Source organism: Ceratotherium simum, chromosome 3 (assembly GCF_057802395.1).
Source record: "Ceratotherium simum simum isolate JZ-2026a chromosome 3, ASM5780239v1, whole genome shotgun sequence".
Classification (NCBI taxonomy): Eukaryota; Metazoa; Chordata; class Mammalia; order Perissodactyla; family Rhinocerotidae; genus Ceratotherium; species Ceratotherium simum.
The window spans coordinates 35,102,010-35,120,500 of NC_141902.1; the positions used below are offsets into that span (position 1 = coordinate 35,102,010).

The following is an 18,491-nucleotide window of genomic DNA, read 5'->3' on the forward strand; positions in this document are numbered from 1 at the left end:
AGATATTTAATAAATCTTTTTGAGTTTCCCATAAGCGTAGAGTATTTTGCTAGGCATTAATCTATGAATGACTCTCTTAACCAGGTATTTTAATGATCTTTCAAGTACAGGTATTTGGAGTGATGACAATTTGAACAACCAAGTATTTATCAGAGCAATGGAGGAAAGCTATAGCATGGATATCAAAAACCTTCATCAATTGACATTAGTGTCTTTGCTTCCTTAGATAACCTCACTTTTTTTCTTTCTTATCAGGCCGGAAATTCTTTCAGGCAAAGGAAAGAATCAGATATAGCTGCTTTGCAAAATGGCTGTGTCTATATACCAATATTTCATAGAAGCTATAGACCAACTGAAAGTTTCAGAGGAGAGTAAGAAAAAGTGACTATAACATTTTAGATACATTTATGTATTTTCTTAACTTTATGATAGACCTGAAAGGAGGATAAATAGCTGGCAGATTAGAAGAACAATTGATAATCCCAGAAATGCATTCACATTCATTCATTAAAAAAAATTTGTTTTTAACATCTTCCCTGTTCATGGTACTTATTTGACATTATGGAAAAAGAGAAATTCATGCCCTCAAAAATCACAAAATCTAAGGGAGAAGACAGACATCTATATGAATAAGTATATTATAATATAATAATTTCTATTACTGCTAGAATTTATGAATGGATCGAGTATGAAGGCAGAAGAAACAAATCGTTATAACCCATGTGTGTAACTAACACTGTCTGAATTCAGGACACCATGTCCAAATGGCAGGATATAGAAATTATTGGTGTAGTGTAGCCAGGGTGAGAAGGAACATTTTAGAAATACATTCAGCATAGTTCAATGAAGAATGTTCAGTCAAGAGATTCAACTTTAATTAGTGAAACGGTAATGTTAGAACCATTGAAATCAAAGAAGAACTCATGCATAATTGTTTTGGAACCCGAAATTAGAGTTTCTGGTTTCTTCCTCTGTTCTTCAATCCCGGAGTTCTCGCATTACATTATATTCCCTTCATTGACTCACATCAGATAAAAATTCTATCCCCTTTTGATGGCAGCAGCTGAATCAGCAACTCAAGGAGCTGAGCTTCTGGGCCATCCCTTTACCTGGCCTAACTGTGGGGGCTCAGTGTTAGGGCCATAGTCTTGCTCTCTGATATGAACCTATTAATCAGCAAAAAGTTACCTTTAGGTTCTTCACTAATACACATAATGAAATGTGCATAATATATAAAAGACCATTTCTAAAGTACATATTTCCATAACAATTTTCCCTTTTGGATTTATATTGATTATCCTGGCCTCAGTTTTTCTGTAAATAATTAACTTGGAGGAAGTGGCCTGTAAAGTTTCTCTTAGCTCTACAAATATATGCTTTTATATAGAGTTCCTAAATGAATAAGCCTCTGTTGAATTAAACCGTGACCTAATTGACTGCTTCACTAGTCACAGTATCCTGTCCCAGAGGGGTAGTGACCGTGCTCATAGAAATGGGTGGTTTGCGTTTATTAATTTATTTCATTTATATTAATTTTATGTTCAATAATATTTGATAATGACAATTGTGACAGCTGGTCAAGGACGATCTAATATCTAAAACAACTTGGAAATTCTTCCCCGCACTATTTCCTGAAATGGTGATATTTTTCTAGCCTTCCTTAATGGAGTATGTTAAAGTACTAAGGAAATTGTGTTATCTGAAATGTGATTTCTTTAAGAGAAATATGATTTGACTGTCCCCTAATGATCATTAATTAATTTAGATCAATTTCTTTTGATAGTGATATTGGAGTTAACTGTTAGGCACAAAATATATGTTTAATCAATGCAGTTTAAAAATTATCTGAAATTTCATTTTGAAGAACAGAAAACCCCACCACAATGTCTATCTTATATTTCATAGCCTTCAGGAAATCAGACCACTGACATCAGTGTTACAGCAAGTTCAGTTAGGAACTAAAAATGTGCGGGGCACTGTACAACTATTAATTGGCTTGCATGGACACAACACAGCAGTGTTTACTTACACATAGGTAAACTGAGGCAAGGACTATTTGAGAAGGCAGCACAGACTAGCCTTTAAATCAGCAGGCCTCAAAGGACTATTTAATTCCTTGAACCCAAATGAGCCTTCATTAAAAAATGTAACGTATTGAAAACACCTCACAAATTTAATATTTCCCTCCTCAACACACAGAGCATTCACAAACTGGATAACTTACATTTTTAAATAAATGGAAATGAATTAGTGTAAAAAAAAAATAGAAAAAGCCAAGCCGCTGAAATACACACTACATGTTCATTTTCACAATCTCTTAACAAAATGAACATTTTAAGTGTACCTTTTGTCTTTGACTGGGAAAAAGAGAAAGACAAGGAAATTAATATTTTTGTAATATAGATGTCATCTTATATTTCATGCCTGACTCATTTGAAAATGTAGATTAATTTGCAAACAATTTAGAAAGCTGAACTATTGAATTGGGTCCTCTAAGATTTAGGATTTGTCATCTTTTAAAGTTGACACCCAGCGAGAGCTTGTCAATTACAAAGAAGTGAAATGAAGTGAAAATAAGTCTCATCTTCATCTTCTTGTTATATGCTTGGTTGGTTATAGAGAGACACCATTTACAAGCTCAAAATAATTATTCAGAAAGTTACGCTTCACTTTAAAACCAAATTTAAGCAAGAGAAAAGTCCCATTCCGTGATGGTTATTTTATTCAGTGGTTGGGGAGGCTGGGTGGAGAGCAGGAAATGCTATATGGCCCCTTAAGGCCAGCAGTTGGAATGTCTCTCATGTTTTTCTGTTTCTTCTCATGTTGGTGATGAAGAGAGATGACTTCAGACTATTGCTTTAAAAACAAGCAACCTTACTTGCATACTGCTCTATTACTGTTCAATGAAAGTGAGGATTTGGGAGAAATAATTATAATGTTATTTACACATTTTATCAACATGTGAATTGAAACACCCATGACAATTCCACTCCCTCCCTGACCTCATTTTTTAGTTGCTTTTTATTCTACCCATAAACACAAGAGGCACAATGTTTTAGTATCTTGTTAGAGTCAAACAAAAATGAATTATTTGTTATAGTCAAATAAATAGATAAATTTAGAAAGGCATACTTCAGTGAAACTATATACCATCTAACTCTTGGTTTTGATCTCCAGATCTACTGGTAATGAGTGAGGTCACTTACCCTGGGAAATAGAACAGTATTTAGTAAATGTAGCACCTCGGGAAATTCATTTCCAACTTGTGCTCAGCCCAGAGATGATAAGCAGACTTTGAATACCTGTCTCTGAGAATGACTGGTAGAGGTTAGTAGAACCAAAATATCACTTGAAGTCAGGTAGCAGAAAGAAGCATGTTCTAATAGTATTTTGCTCCTTCGTGCACCTTCTTAGGACCACTTAATATAACATGCTCTTACCTCCCAGAGGAGAGGAGTGAAGAAGGAGAGGCTGAATGGAGAGAAGAGGTGTGTGATAAAATTTAAATCATTCAGAACGAAGAACTGAGACATCATTTCTCCTCCACTGCCTCATCTAAAGCCCCCAGGCCAACCCTATTTCCATCACAGTGAGAGGGCAGAGATCCCAAGTGAATTATTTGATACTTAAATGCCTGCTTCTTTTTAAAACAACGACATATGATATTTGACATCACTTTGTAGACCTGATGTGGCAAAACCAGCATTCTATCTAAATTCTGTTCATTTTTCAAAACTGTGCTCAAGTCTCCTCTATGTAACTGTCCCTTGTGGCTGTGACCAGGGCGATCATTTGTTGCCTTGTCTCAAAGTCTATGACACTTGCTTATGGTATTCTTTGGCACTTTTTGCCAATTTCTCTGTACTGTTGCTTGTCTTTGAAAAAATTAATTACAAAAGTAATAAAATAACATTAAAGTGTTTGGAAATAGAGAAAAACATCATTACAATGCAATGCCCTAATCCAAAAACTATGATCAATTATATATATTTTTCTCCTAATTTTCGTAAGCCTATGTTGTATGTTTACAAAAATACTGTTTATATAAGTTTTCACATTGAGCTTTTATTTAACGGTAAGTCATAAATGTTTCTCCACATCACAACAGTCTATAAAGACCTCTGGCTAATACGCCATTAAGTGGATATATCAAGATTTATTTAACTATACACTATTGCAATACCAGTAAATTATTTACAATTTGTTATTATATTTCATGCCGTTTCAAATATATATATGATTATGGCTTTCTAAATATTTAGATTGTTTTAAAGATAAATTCTCCAAAGGGAAATTATTGGCTCAAGAAATGTGAACGTTAATAATGTGATTGAAAGAATACAAGCTTTAGAGCCATAGACCCGGATGCAAATTTTAATTTGCCTATTTATGTGGTTCTAAGGATATAATTTAATCTCTTGTAAACTCAGTTTCTTATTGTAAAATTGGATAATACCACCTACTTGTAGCGTTTTTGTAACAATTAGGAATAATATGTTAAAACTTAGCACAAAGAAAAGCTTAATAAAGAGTGGTCAATATTATTTATCTTTCCAAAAGTATTAAATCAATTTAGAATGGTTCTAGCTGTGTATAAGAATACCAGTTTTTCATAGACATTATATTTAGATATTGTGTGTTTAATCAAATTGGCTATGATAAAAAATGGTACCATATGTTTTAATTTGCATGCCTTTGATTACTAGAATGATCCTATGCTTAGTAGTGAGTTCTCTTTTTGAATCACATTTTGATGACCTTTGCTTATTATGGATTCAAAGTTTTTATCTTTAATCTTTACAACTTTTTAATATAATATTTTTGTGATAATTCCCTAGATATCTATATTTTTAATATAACAATTTATGTATGTATGTATATATACACATACATATACATATACAAATATACTGATTTGAGATCTGGTGCAATACCATTTGCTTTTTGTTTTCATCATCTAAAATAACTCATAGTAACCTGCATGTACTAGGTGCACAAAAAATGTATGTATTACATAGGTATCATATGATATCATTCTGTTTTTTGAAGATTAAATGAAATTGGCTAGATGTATCCAATGATCTTCCCAAGATTGCAGAAATTTTAAGAACCTAAGTTTTCATGGCAATTTCATGTCATATGTTCCTGTTTCTGCTGAATTCTAGATCTAATTCGTGTATTCTCCCACATGTTCATTCTTTTTCCTGGACTCCATGTCCATCAAAATGTCAAAGTCACTTCATTTTCCACTCAAGATATTAATTTTTGGAAGTGACTTTGGTGAATGTTTGGAAGTTTTATATTGGAGCAATAATTTATCATTGAATATTAGAGGTCCCTGATACAGCAAGCCTCAGACTGCTATTACACCATTCTCTGGCATGAAAACAATGTCTGTCCTTCGAAAGTTTCCATTTCTCAATTCTAGTATTTTATTATTCAGAATTATATGGCTTCATTAAATCTAAAATTCAATCAATTGAGTAATAATGGTACACCATTATTTTATGTACCACTCAGAAAGAAAAAAAATGTTGCCGCTTAACCTATGACATCGTTTTGATTGTAAGAAAAAAGCTCATGAATATTTATAAGAATATAAAAATATCCAGCATGCAACAAGAAAATTCACAATGTCTGGCATCCAATCAAAGACTACCAGGCATGCAAAAAATCAGGATAATATAACTCATAATGAGGATAAAAAGAATCAACTAATGGAAACAGACCTAGAACATATACAGCTGTTAGAATTTGCAGACAAAGACATTAAAACAGTTATAACTACATTCCAGACATTCCAAAAGGTAAGTAGACAAAAAGACCCAAAACTCCAAAATGGATCATAGCCAGAAATGTAAGGGCTAAAACTATAAAACTCTTAGAATAAAACAAGGAGTAAATCTTCATGTCTTAGTTTGGCAACGATTTCTAACATAACAGCAACCAAAAGCAGAAGGATTAAGGAAAAAAATTAAAAACTTTGGCATTTCAAAAGACATCATCATAAAAGTGAAAAGACAAGCCAAAGACTGAGAGAAAATATTTCAATTCATACATCCAATAAGGGACTTGTATCCAAACTATATAACAAACTTGTACAACACAAAATAATAAAAAGACAAATAACCCAATTAAAAATGAACAAAAGACTGGAATTGCTATTTCACCAAAGATATACAAAGGGCGAATAAGCACATAAAAAATGTCTAACGTCATTAATCATTGGGGAAAGTAAGTTAAAACCATAATGAGATATCACTTCACATTTATGAGAATGGCAATAATAAAAAAAAAAAGACAAACAATAACAAGTGTTGGTGAATATATACAAAATCTAGAAGCCTCAGACATTGCTGGTTAAAATGTAGACTGGTGCAACCACTTTGAAAAATATTTTCATAGTTTCTTAGACTGTTAAGCTTGGAATTACCTTCTAACCCAGCAATTCCACTCCTAGGTATCTAACCAAGAGGAATGAAAATGTATGCCTACACAAAGTACTAAAAGTGATTGAATTGTGCACTTAAAACAGGTGACCCTTATTGTGTGTAAATTATACCTCAATAAATCTGCTTTTTAAAAAAAAAGAGACATGGAAGATATAAAATGATCCAAATACACTGGGTGTAATAAAGGGCAGATTAGATATCACAGATCAAAAGATTAGTGGACTTGAAGACATAGCAGTAGAAACTATCTATAATGAATCAAGAGAGGAGAAAGAATTTTAAAAACAAGATTAACATCAGGGGGCTATGGGACAAATTAAAGCAACCTACTATATGTGTAACTGAAGTCCCCAAAGGAGGAGTAGGGTGGGGGGATGGCAGAAAAAATAATAATTTTGAAATTATTTGAAATAATAGATGAAAACTTCCCAAACTTAAAAAAATTAGAAACCCACAGATCCAAGAAGCTCTTAAGCACAATAAACGTGAAGAAAACTGTGCTAAGGCACATAATAATCAAATTAGTCAAAATAAAGAGAAAAGCATAAAAGAAGCCACAGGAAAAAAGTCTCATTACATAGAGAGGAACAAAGATAAGGATGACAACATCAGTTTCTCATCAGAAACAATGAAAGAGAGAAGCCTACAATTCTATATCCAGCAAAAATATTTTTCAAAAACAAAGATAAAATAAAGAATTTTTCAGATAAGCAAAGGTGAAGAAAAGCACCACCAGCAGACACATCTTATAAATAAAGTCTTTCAGAAAGAGGAAAGTGAAATAAAGAGGAAACACGAATTTATACAAGGAATCATGAGCACTAGAAATTTTAACTACAAGGATAAATATATCATATTTTTATATTATTTAAATCTTTAAAAAGATAATTGACCATTTAAACAAATAAACAAAAAAATCACAATGTGTTTTGAGGTTCACAACATGTAAATGAGTGGAATACATAACAACAATAACATAAAGGCTGAGAGGGGCAAAATGCATGTATACTATTGTAAGGTTCTTATCCTACATGTGAAGAGACATAATATCACTCGAAGATAGGCTGTGATAAGTTAAAACCGTATACAGCCGTGTGTTGCTTAATGACAGGGATATGTTCTGAGAAATGCATTGTTAGGTGATTTCATTATTGTGAGAACATCATAGAAGGTACTTAAACAAACCTAGATGGTACAGCCTACTACATAACTAAGCTATATGGTACTAATCTTATGGTACTAATCTTATGGGACCACTGTCGTATGTGCAGTCTATCATTGACCGAAATGTCATTATGTGGCACATGACTGTACTATTATCTGTAAAACAAATACTAAAATAAATAAGTTATAACTAATAAGTCAGTAAAGGAAATATACCTGAGTAACAAAAAATGCTCAATTAATCAAAGAGAATTCAGTAAAAGAGGAAAAAGGACAAATAGAAACAAATAGCAGAATAAGAGACTTAAACTTAACAATATCAATAATTACATTAAATGTAAATTGTCTGAACATCCAATTATAAGGTAGAGATTGTCAGACTGGATAACAAAGCGAGACTCAATGATATGGTACTTACAAGAAAACTCAGTTTACATATAGAGACAGAAATAGGTTAAAATTAAAGGAAAGAAAAAGATAAACCATGCTAACACTAATAAAGAAAAGCTGGAGTGATTATATTAATATGAGATAAAGTAGACCTCAGAGCAAAGAATATTACTAGGGATAAAGAAGGTCATTTTAATTAAATTTATCAAGAGGACATATAATCTTAAACATTTAACTGATAACTGAGCCTCACAATACACAAAGCAAAAACTAATGGTACCACAAGGATAAAGAGACAAACACACAATTATAGTCAGAGATTTCAATAACCCTCCCTCAATATTTGATTTGAACAGTTGATAGAAAAAATTATACTATGATGATCTAAACAACACCATCAACCACTTTGACTTAATTGACAGATGTAGAACATTTCAACCAACCACCACAGAATAAACATTATTTTCAAGTGCAAATTAAAATTTACCATGATACACTATATTATGGGCCACATATGAGTCTCAATAAAGTTAAAGTGATTTAAGTAGAACAAAGACTGTTTTCTGACCACAATGGAATTAAATTAGAAACCAATTACAGAAATACTCAGAAAACTCCCAATTATGTGGAAACTAAATAATATGACTTCTAAATAATCTCTGGTAAAAAAAATCATATTGAAATTAAAAATTATTTTCAACTTGATGAAGAAGAAAACAACATATCGGAATTTACAGAACGTCTGTAATGCAGTACTTAAAGAGAAATTTATAGCACTACAAACCTATAATGCAAGAGAAGAAAAGTTTTGAATAAATATCTCAACTCCCACCTTAAGAAACCAGAAAAGAACATATTAAACTCAAATCAAGCAGAAGAGAGGAAATAATACAGAACAGAGTGGAAGTCAGTGAAACAGAAAATCAGTAGACAAAATCAATGAAACTAAACCATGGTTCTTTGAAAAGATTGATATGATTGGTAAACCTGAAACCAGACTGACCAAGAAAAAACAGAGAGGACACAAATTAACAATATCAGAAATGAGAGAGTTGATATCACTACAGATTCTACAGATATTAAAAGGGAAATTAGAGAATGTTATGAACAATCTCATGCCAATAAATTTGACACTGTACATGAAATGGACATTTCTTGAAAGACACAAACTACTGAAACTCACTCAAGGACAAATAGATAAATGGACTAGTCATACATCTATTAAAGCAAGCTTTCTCAAAGTTGGCACTATTGATATTTTGGGCCAGTTAATTCTTTGTAATGAGGCTGTTCTACACATTGTAGGGTGTTTAGCAACATTCCTGGCCTGTACTCACTAGATGCCTGTAGCAGTCTCCCTTCCCCAAGTTGTGACAACTAAAAAATGTCTGCAGAAATTGAAGCATGCTCCCTGGTTAGTGGGTGTTCAAAATTGTCCCAGTTTAGAAACATTATGTTAAAGAAATTGAAATTTTACTTAAAAACTTTCCCACAAAGAAAGTTCCAGGTCCAGATGGCTTCCCTTGTAACTTCTACCAAACAGATCAAGGAGGAAATCATAAAATTCTATGAAAACTCTTTCAGAAAACAGCAAAAGAGGAAATACTTCTCAGCTAGTTCTATGAGGCCATACCTTAATAACAAAAATCGTAAAAAGACACTACAAGAAATGAAGACTATAGACCAATATTTCTCAGGAGCATAGATAAAAAAATTCTGAACAAAATTTTGGCAAACTGAATCCAATAATACATAAAAGAAATAATACATCCTGATAAGTAGGGTTAATCTTAGGAATGCAAGGTTGGTTTAACATTTGAAAACCAATCAATGTAATTCACCATATTAACAAAAAAAAGAAAAATATAATGATCTCAATCTCAGAAAATCATTTCAGAAAATCCATTTATCTATGACCAATCAAATTTGTCAGAAAACTAGGAATAAAATGGAGTTTCCTTAACTTGATAAAAAGAATCTGTGGAAAGCCTACAGCTAACAACACACTTAAGGATGAAAGATTAAATACTTTCCCCTAAGATAAGAAACAAGATAAGGATGTCTGTTGTCACGACATCTATTCACCATTATACTAGAATTTCTAGCCAATGCAATATGGCAAGAAAAAGAAATAAACAACATCCAGATTGAAAAGAAAGAAGTAATATTCTCTTTATTCACAGATGGCATCATATCTATGTAGAAAATCTGATGAATCTACAAAAAAGGTACTAGAATTAATAAGTGTGTTTAGTAAAGTGACAGATATAAAATCAGTGTATAGAAATTACTTGTATTTTTATTTGTTAGTAATTAACAATTGGAAAATGAAAATTTAAAATATCATTGACAAGAGCATCAAAAATATGAAATATTAAGAATAAATCTGACAAAATATATAAAAGACCTGTACACTGTTAACTACAAAACATTGCTCAGAGAAATTTTTTAAAATCTCAATATATGCAGATATACACCTTATTTATGTGTTGGAAGACTCAACAGTGTTAAAATGTTGATTCTCCCCTTCTACCAAATGATCCAGCCATTATATTCCAAGGTATTTTACCCAAGAAGAAAAAAGAATAAATCCATATAGAAACTTGTACATGAATTCTTACAGTAGCCTTACTTGTAATAGCCAAAAACTGGAAACGACTCAAATGTCTGTCAACAAATGAATGCTTAAACAAATTGTGGTATATCCATACTATGGAATCCTACTCAGCAATAAAAATGTAATGAACTATTGATACACACAACAACATAGATGAGTGAAGAAAGTCAGACAAAAAGAATGCATACTCTATATTTCTCAATATTAGTTATTACATTTTTGGTTCTAGAAATAGTGTATTTTTTTAATAGATTCCAGCTCTCTGACAAATATATCAAATCTGATTATCTAGTTTCTTGAGCATGTTAACACAGTTAAACTTATTGTTTGATAGCTGTCATTCAGAATCACCTATTGGTCTATTTCTGATTTTGCTCTTGATCTTGTTTCCTTGTAGGCCTCATAATTTTGATTTGAACGTCAGATACATAGTATGAAAAATCATACAGGATCTGAATGATGTATTATAATCTCAAGAGATGATTTAACTCATCCTCTGGCATGTTTCAAGAATTGGAGCAAATCACCTCAGTTCAACAACATTTTGACGCAAGGGCGAGTTTAGGACTTTCTAAGGCTCTGTTTACTTCTGATTCTAAGTACTAAGAGTACTAAGGTGTATCTTTTCAAGAGGCCCACTAAGAGGCTAGGATATTTACCAGAGCACCTCCTTGATGCATCTTTAACTTCCATTTGTACGTCTTCACAATATGAGATGGGCAAAAGCTCTCCCCAGCTTTTCAGCTTCTTTCTGTGCAGCTTAATAATTGACTAATGTTTCAAAGAGAGAATTGGTGCATGGTGTCAAACTTAATTCCCTGTGTTTCCCTTCTTTCTGGAATCTGGACCTCATGCCCTAGTTACTTTAGGAAGCCCAGACTTCAATGTTTATCTCTTCCAGTCCCAGGAGATTTCCAAAATCTCTGTTGTATTCTCTGCCTCAGTGGCTGCACTCTGTCCAATTTCTAAGTAGGTTGCCTCACAAGGCTGAGGACTGAGAAAATACCCTAAATGGAAAGAGGGACTCAGAATTTTGGGCTCACCTCTATAAGTTTCTCTTCAAGTGTATAATATATATGGAGACATGATCCATGCTCTAGAGGGACTCACAGTGACATCAAGTAGCAATATTATGTATCAGATAAGTATGGTATCTAATAAATATTATAAAAGTGAATGCAAGATAAGTTAGAAGAAATTAGGAATTTTCAAAGTCAGTTAGAGCAGGTTTTTGTTACTTACAACTAAAATAATCTTAACTAGAATTAGACATTATTCAGGAATACTAGGCAACACTGGTACCTAATTACTTGTGGAGAAAGAGAAAAAGCGGTTGAGGAAGAGGCCAACATTTCAAGCTTTTGTAACTAGTTGTATGGCAAATACCCAGAGTGGAAGGAAGAAGCCAGGTGTGGTTTCTCACCATATGAACATTTAATAAATGTCAGTAAGCTTTCTAGAGGAGATTGTATTAATTTGCTCAGGCTTCCATAACAAAATACCATGAATTGGGTGGCTTAAACAACAATTTATTTTCTCACAATTCTAAAGGCTAGAAGTCCATCATCAAGGTGCTGGCTGATTCAGTTCCCTGTGAGGGCTCTCTTCTGGCTTGCAGATGGCCACCTTCTCACTGTGTCTTCACATGGGCTTACTTCTGTATGCGTCTACAGAGAGAGATAGAGAGATCTCTGGGGTCTCTTCCTCATCTTATAAGATACCAGTCTTATTGGATTACAGTCCCCCACTTATAACCTCACTTAACCTTTATTATCTCTTTATAAGCTCTGTCTCCAAATACAGTATAGGCACCCTGGGGTTAGGACTTCAACACAGGAATTTTGGGGGACTCAATTCAGTCCACAGCAGAGATGCATCCACCTCTTTTGTACTTAAATTTACATTGAATGACATATAATTCACGTAGACAGAAATAAATCATATGAAGAGAACATTCTACAAAAGTGCTGCTTCGTAATTTTGACAATGCTGAATTTGGTGGTTTACTCTCCATGTTAATCCTGGAGCATCGTAGTCCCTCCCCTACCTCAGACGGTCATTCCCCCTTGGTACTACTGTTTTTCTTCTCTAAGACTTCTCAAGAGTCTGGGGGTTTCCACAGTTCATGGCAGTCCTGTCCTCCTTTTCTCTCAGTCAAGACCTGAAAATTCAAGTCATAGTCCACTTGATGGGGAGATGCTCCTTCTGTGTTAGAGTCTAGGAGGGGACAGAGTGGGAAGAAACCTATCTTCTCTTTGCTATCCTGCCTCCTCCCAGATACTAAAAAACAAAGGACCAGGCTTTCTAGGTATAAGTAAATTTCATAATGAAGAATTGGACCCAGCTCACCAGGGGACAATGACTGGCACTCAGAAACATAATCTTTCACAATCTTTCAAAGTCAGGGTAACCTAAATGCTTCTCGCCTTCCCTCAGATTCTCAGGTAGGTCTGCAGGCACTCTCTTTTTCAAACCTCTTGGACTGAACGTTGAGTCCCCTACCACAAAGCAATTTCTACTGTTTGTCTCAAGAGAAGATTTTACTTCTTGGATCTTCTCCACCAGTGCAGGAGGCACTGTTGGTGATTTTTTTTTAATACTTGACTATTGAAGGCAAGTTGTCTCTCAAACATAAAAAATGTATATATTTTTAGAAATAGTATAGTCTAAACTCATATTGAAGAAAAAAATATTTGACCCATTGTTAAGCAGACATTCTTGCCCTTAGAGTCAATGGATCCCTATTATTTTCTGAGGAGGATTTGGTCTTTTCTGCTGCAACAGCGAGCTTACAACATGAAAAACAAAAACTACTCTGGCTTATAATGGCTGCTTTCTCTGTCATCCTTGGGATGGTGGCAATCCTGATTAAATTCTTTCTATTCACTGTCTGCACCCCTGCTCTCCATGGAGAGGGACTGTGGTTTGTCAATCCTTCCTACTACATTTCTACAATAATACCTTATCTATTACATTACATACCTAATTACATTACATTCACCAACTCAGGATTTACAAAGATAACAAAAAGATTTAACTTAAAGTCTAGAAAGAGAACTATGCATGCTTTATTCTACATGGACTCAAGCATACTTGCCTGCAACAATTCCACACGGGATCCTATCACTTCTGTTCCTTCTCGCCAAGTATCAGCCAAGTCCTTCCTTCTCCAGGCACTTTTCTTGTTCTCTTGAAGCTCCTCTACATGTTGCATAGGACTGTATCCTACCAGTGTGCTAGGATGCTATTTTTGCATTTTAACCCCCTTATTACTAAATTCATAGACCTTACATCTGCCATTATTCTAAGTTCGCTCTAAGTGCAAGGCCATCGCTCTCCTCTAAGATGTTTTTTGGAAGGCCATGGACTGCTCTACTGTGAACTTCAGGAGGGTTTCTCTGAACCTGACATCTCTGAAATGTGTTCTTCCTGCTGGCCCATGCTCTGTTTGCCGTTGGTATCTTTCTAGGGTCTCTTTACGCAAAAGAAAGTAAATATCAATATGTTCTTAATCCTAACCCTAAAGGGAGGACATAATACACAAGGTCTGAACCTTGCTTTATTCATATAACAATATATCCTGGAGATGGAGGTGCCACTTTCTTCTTGGAAAAAAGTAGAATTAATTGAAAAAAGATCTCCATTTGTGTAGTGCCATGGCTCCTCGTAAACACCGTGAAATGCTGTCCCCATTTGCTTTACTTTCAATCACTGTGTGTCATCTATAATTTGAGCTAAAATTATTTTAAATTAAATTTGTGAAAAAACTTTTAAATGATTTAAACACAACATAACAAAGTTTAAAAACAGAAATATAAAGTCAAAGTAGATAAAAGTGGGAAGAGGTTCAAGGGAATTTCAAATTAAATTTCCCTCTCCTGTTGCAACTGAAAATTAAAATCTAAAATTCAAAATCTTAATTTGCTAGGTTCTTTTTTTTCCCAGAAATAACCACTTTGCCGGAATAGAAATGTTCTAGTTTGCTTGTTGAGAAATTCTGTAAGAGAAAAGCAATGTAGTTTGGGATATGCCACACTTGATTTTATTAGATATGTATGCCAGTTATAAATTGGAAATACTAGTTTATTCTTTCCCTTGGAAAATCATGACATTACCCTGTTTTCCTGATTAGGAAACTTTTGTTCCCTGCTAGCCTTATAATAACAAAATTCTCTGTTGAAATAGAAAACTAGGGTAACAAAGCTCATGTTAATCTATTAGATTTCTTATAAATCCGCACTACAAAAAGATGGCAAAATATGTAAAGTGAACATCAATGACTTTTTATATTTCTTTACTTAGCAGTAATAGTTAACTATACAGTTTACTTTCATTTAGAATCTCATGTTTGCTATAAACATTTCAGAAACTTCCTTTCCTGTGATTTTAACCAAATACCTGAAAGTGCTCTATTGGAAATAAAATACATGCTAAGAGATTTGTTTTCTTTTGTTTCCCATTCCTCTCTGATTTTATGACATAACATCTCTTGCCTTAGGATTCTACCTGGTCCCAGACACAAAGTCTTTTAATTGTTTAGAATCTTGGGAAACTGTATTTTAACCTGCGAGATATAATTGAGTAGATGTTTTTCAACCCCTCTCTTTATACACAATCTAAGGTCTTGTGGTCTTAACACAACAGATGGTACCTTCTTGCTAAAGCACTAAGTAAGTGCCCTGCTGACACACAGGCCTCAAGACCTTGTCTCCTAACAGAATCGGGCTCTGGGTCTCCTAGCCTCTGTTAGCTCTCATGGGCTTCTTCGGCAACAAAGAAACAGCAGCAACAACAACAACACAACTTACATTTCCACCTGCCATCTATTTCTTTCCTATAAGAAAAAAGCTGGAAACAAAAATCAAATCCAAATTAACTAAGATTTTGGGTAGAAAAACTCTCAGTGGGGAAGGCATTACTGTATATATTCTATGCACAAAAACTGTTCCTCTGTTTTGCCTTGCATGAAGTGGTGAAGTTCATTGTCATCCAAGTGCTTCAAGCAGTTCAAAAGCATAGCATTACAAATGCACAATCGTCTATGAATGCTGTGTCTCTATTTGAGCACAATAGAGAATTATGAATCATTTCCACTCTGTTGTAAATTTAATTTTCAAAAATATTATACAATGAAGTAACTATTATTATAAAGATGCTTTTAGATGACATTTAATTACAATGCAGAGTAATTTATTTTACCAGCTAGAGTCTCTTGAGCTAATTGAATTTATTTATGTGTTATGCTTGTGCCATCATACACACAACCTATTCTATATGTTCATTTCACCTTTTTTTTTTCAATCTTAAGGGATATTCTGGATTTTCCTCTAAATTTTGGTAATGCTTCTTAATTGTAAGGGGGATATTTCTTTGCCCTTACGCCTCCCTTGTGGAGGAATGCTTTGATCTCTCTAGAAGTTTAATTGCATTTCATGGAATAGTTCCTCTTTGCAATTAGGTCCAGGCTTAGATGCTGAGTGTGTTTTCTTTCATGTTTCCATTCAATCATTTCTGTGGTAAATTTTCTGTCTCACCAATGTATGCGTTCATCCCAACCTCTGGTAACAGTAATTTCTGAGTAGCCACACTATTTCATCTGATAAAGATAGGCTCTCTGATCACCTTTGAAGTGTTTTGGCAAGTTTGCCTTTGATTATTTTAATTATTCTTCCCTTTTACAGATAGCAATTGAAAAATTCTAGTTAATATATTGTCATATTTCTTGTTGGGTTCACTCTACTAAGATGATGATCATCATCGATAGGGTGAATACAGTCTTAAGTCTCCTGCTCATTAAATAAAATGTGCTATTTAAACTTCAAGGGAATTATTTGTGTTTGCTTTTCTGAAAAAAATAAAATTAGTATTTTATCTTGGTAAGTGGCAGTGATCTGTCCAGATTTCTGTCCAAAGACAGAATAGTGAAGTTCTATCCAAACAACAACGTGCTTCTTGGTTCTCTTTGTAAAATTTTCATTCTGTAGTCCCAAAGGACTCAGTTAACATCAGCACCATAGTTCTCTGATACTAAGATAGCAAACGACCGTATATCTTGAGAAATAAAAAAAGGAAGCAGCCAAATAAATAGAGTCCTGTGCACACTGTTTTGTTCTCTTACACAAACAAATCGATTCTATTCGGGAAGTGTTGCCTAATGGTTGGAGGTAAGCCAAGAGATTCATTAGCAATTCTGAATAGAGATTTAATGGTCCTGATAGAGAATACCAGTAATGTTGGACAATCAATCTGTATCTCAGTTTCTCCATCTGTAAAAACAAAACAAAAAAGAAACCTAGCAATGTCCAGTTACCTTAGAAATATAATTGGTCAAGGTCTCAAACATGTGTATAAAAAGGACCTTACTACTGCCTGAAATTATCTTGTTTAGTAAGATTTTAAATCAACTAATTGTTCAACTAGTAAAGCGTTCAACTGTAGCTAATTTATTCAGTTATTCTTTTATTTATCTATTCATCTGTTAAAAAATATTTGTTGCACACCATCTAAGTGCCAGAAATTGTACAAGGCACTGTAGGTGCAGCAGTGACGAGAAAGACAAAGTTTGTGCTCCAGTGTAGGGTACATTCTCATTGCAACCTAGGCGAAGAAAAAATTTAAAAGGGTAATGTTATGGGGTGGAGATGACTCTTTAGAGCAAATGGAAGGAAGTCCTGTCTGATAGGGTAATGTTTGGGCTCAGATGAAATAACAAAGAGTGATCCAGGCAGAGGAACATCAAGCATACGTCCCTTGGGGAAGGAAAGAGTTTATTCAGTTAAAAAACAGAAAGTAGACCAAGATGTTTCAAGTATAGTGAATGTGATAGAGAGTGGGATGAGATGAGGTGCAGAGGTAGAAAGGGATGATGCTACTTAGAGAACATAGTAAAGACTTCAGAATTATTCACTTTTGGAGAGTTCAACAGGGGTGTATCATGATCTGATTTGGTGTCTGCTGTGTAGACAATGAATTATAAAGACTCAGAGTGGAAGCAAAGAGAGCAGGTAGGAGACTCCTGAAGTCATCTAAGTGAGCAGTGATGGCAGCAGTGGAATTGGTAATAAGTGCTTGGACTTGGGGTATACTTGAGATAAAGCTGAAAGGTCTCATAATTGACTGGGGGGAGAGGTGCAAAAGAGAGAGGAATCAAGATGACTTCCAGAGTTTTTGGCTTGAAGAACTGGGTAGTGGTTGGTGGCATTTACTCAGATGAGGAAAACAGAATTAGGAAGAGGAATAAGGCAGTGCATCAAGAGTTCAGTTTTAAGTCTGTTAACTTAAAGTTGCCTGTTAGACACCTAAATGTTGATGTCAAGTAGACGGTTCTATATGGGAATGTGGCACTCAAGCCAAGGCTGGCAATATATATTTAGCAGTAATAACTGCATAGATGGAATTGAAAGCGCAGAAATGGTAAGAAAATAGGGAAGAAAAGATTGCCCAAGACAGAGTTTTGGCGCTTTTCAATATTTAGACCCTAAGCATTAGGGAAGGAAGCAACCCAGAAGACTTGAGACAGGAGAGAAGCATGAAAATATCATGATACAGAATCTATGAGAATTAAGGTTCAAGAGGAAGAAATTGTATAACTATTTTCAATGCTTCTGAGAGGTCAAGAAGATGACAATTTTCCAAGATGGAAGTTATTGTTGGTCTTGATGGAGCAGGTTTGGAGGCAGGAATTGGGATGAAAATCTAAGGAGATAATAAGGAGCAGTTAAGAGAAGCAAGGGTGTGTAGGCCAAGCGGGGAAAGGCAGGGGCATGTTTTTATGCAGCCTCATCTCCATACATCACCATTAAAGCTAATAAGCATTTTAAGGATAAATTCTTAGCCTCAGGATTTTCAGTTTATTTTTGTTTGTGTTT

General features: G+C 34.1%; 1 long non-coding RNA gene across 4 annotated transcripts in view; it reads right to left on the reverse strand.

Moving 5' to 3' along the window:
• LOC147917523 (uncharacterized) overlaps positions 1–18,491 on the reverse strand; it is a 126,244-nt gene that overhangs the window by 61,115 nt on the left and 46,638 nt on the right. For all 4 annotated transcript variants that reach the window (XR_015550080.1, XR_015550078.1, XR_015550079.1 and 1 more), the window contains exon 2: positions 12,165–12,290. This is a non-coding gene — a long non-coding RNA (uncharacterized LOC147917523). The remainder of the gene's footprint in view (positions 1–12,164; positions 12,291–18,491) is intronic.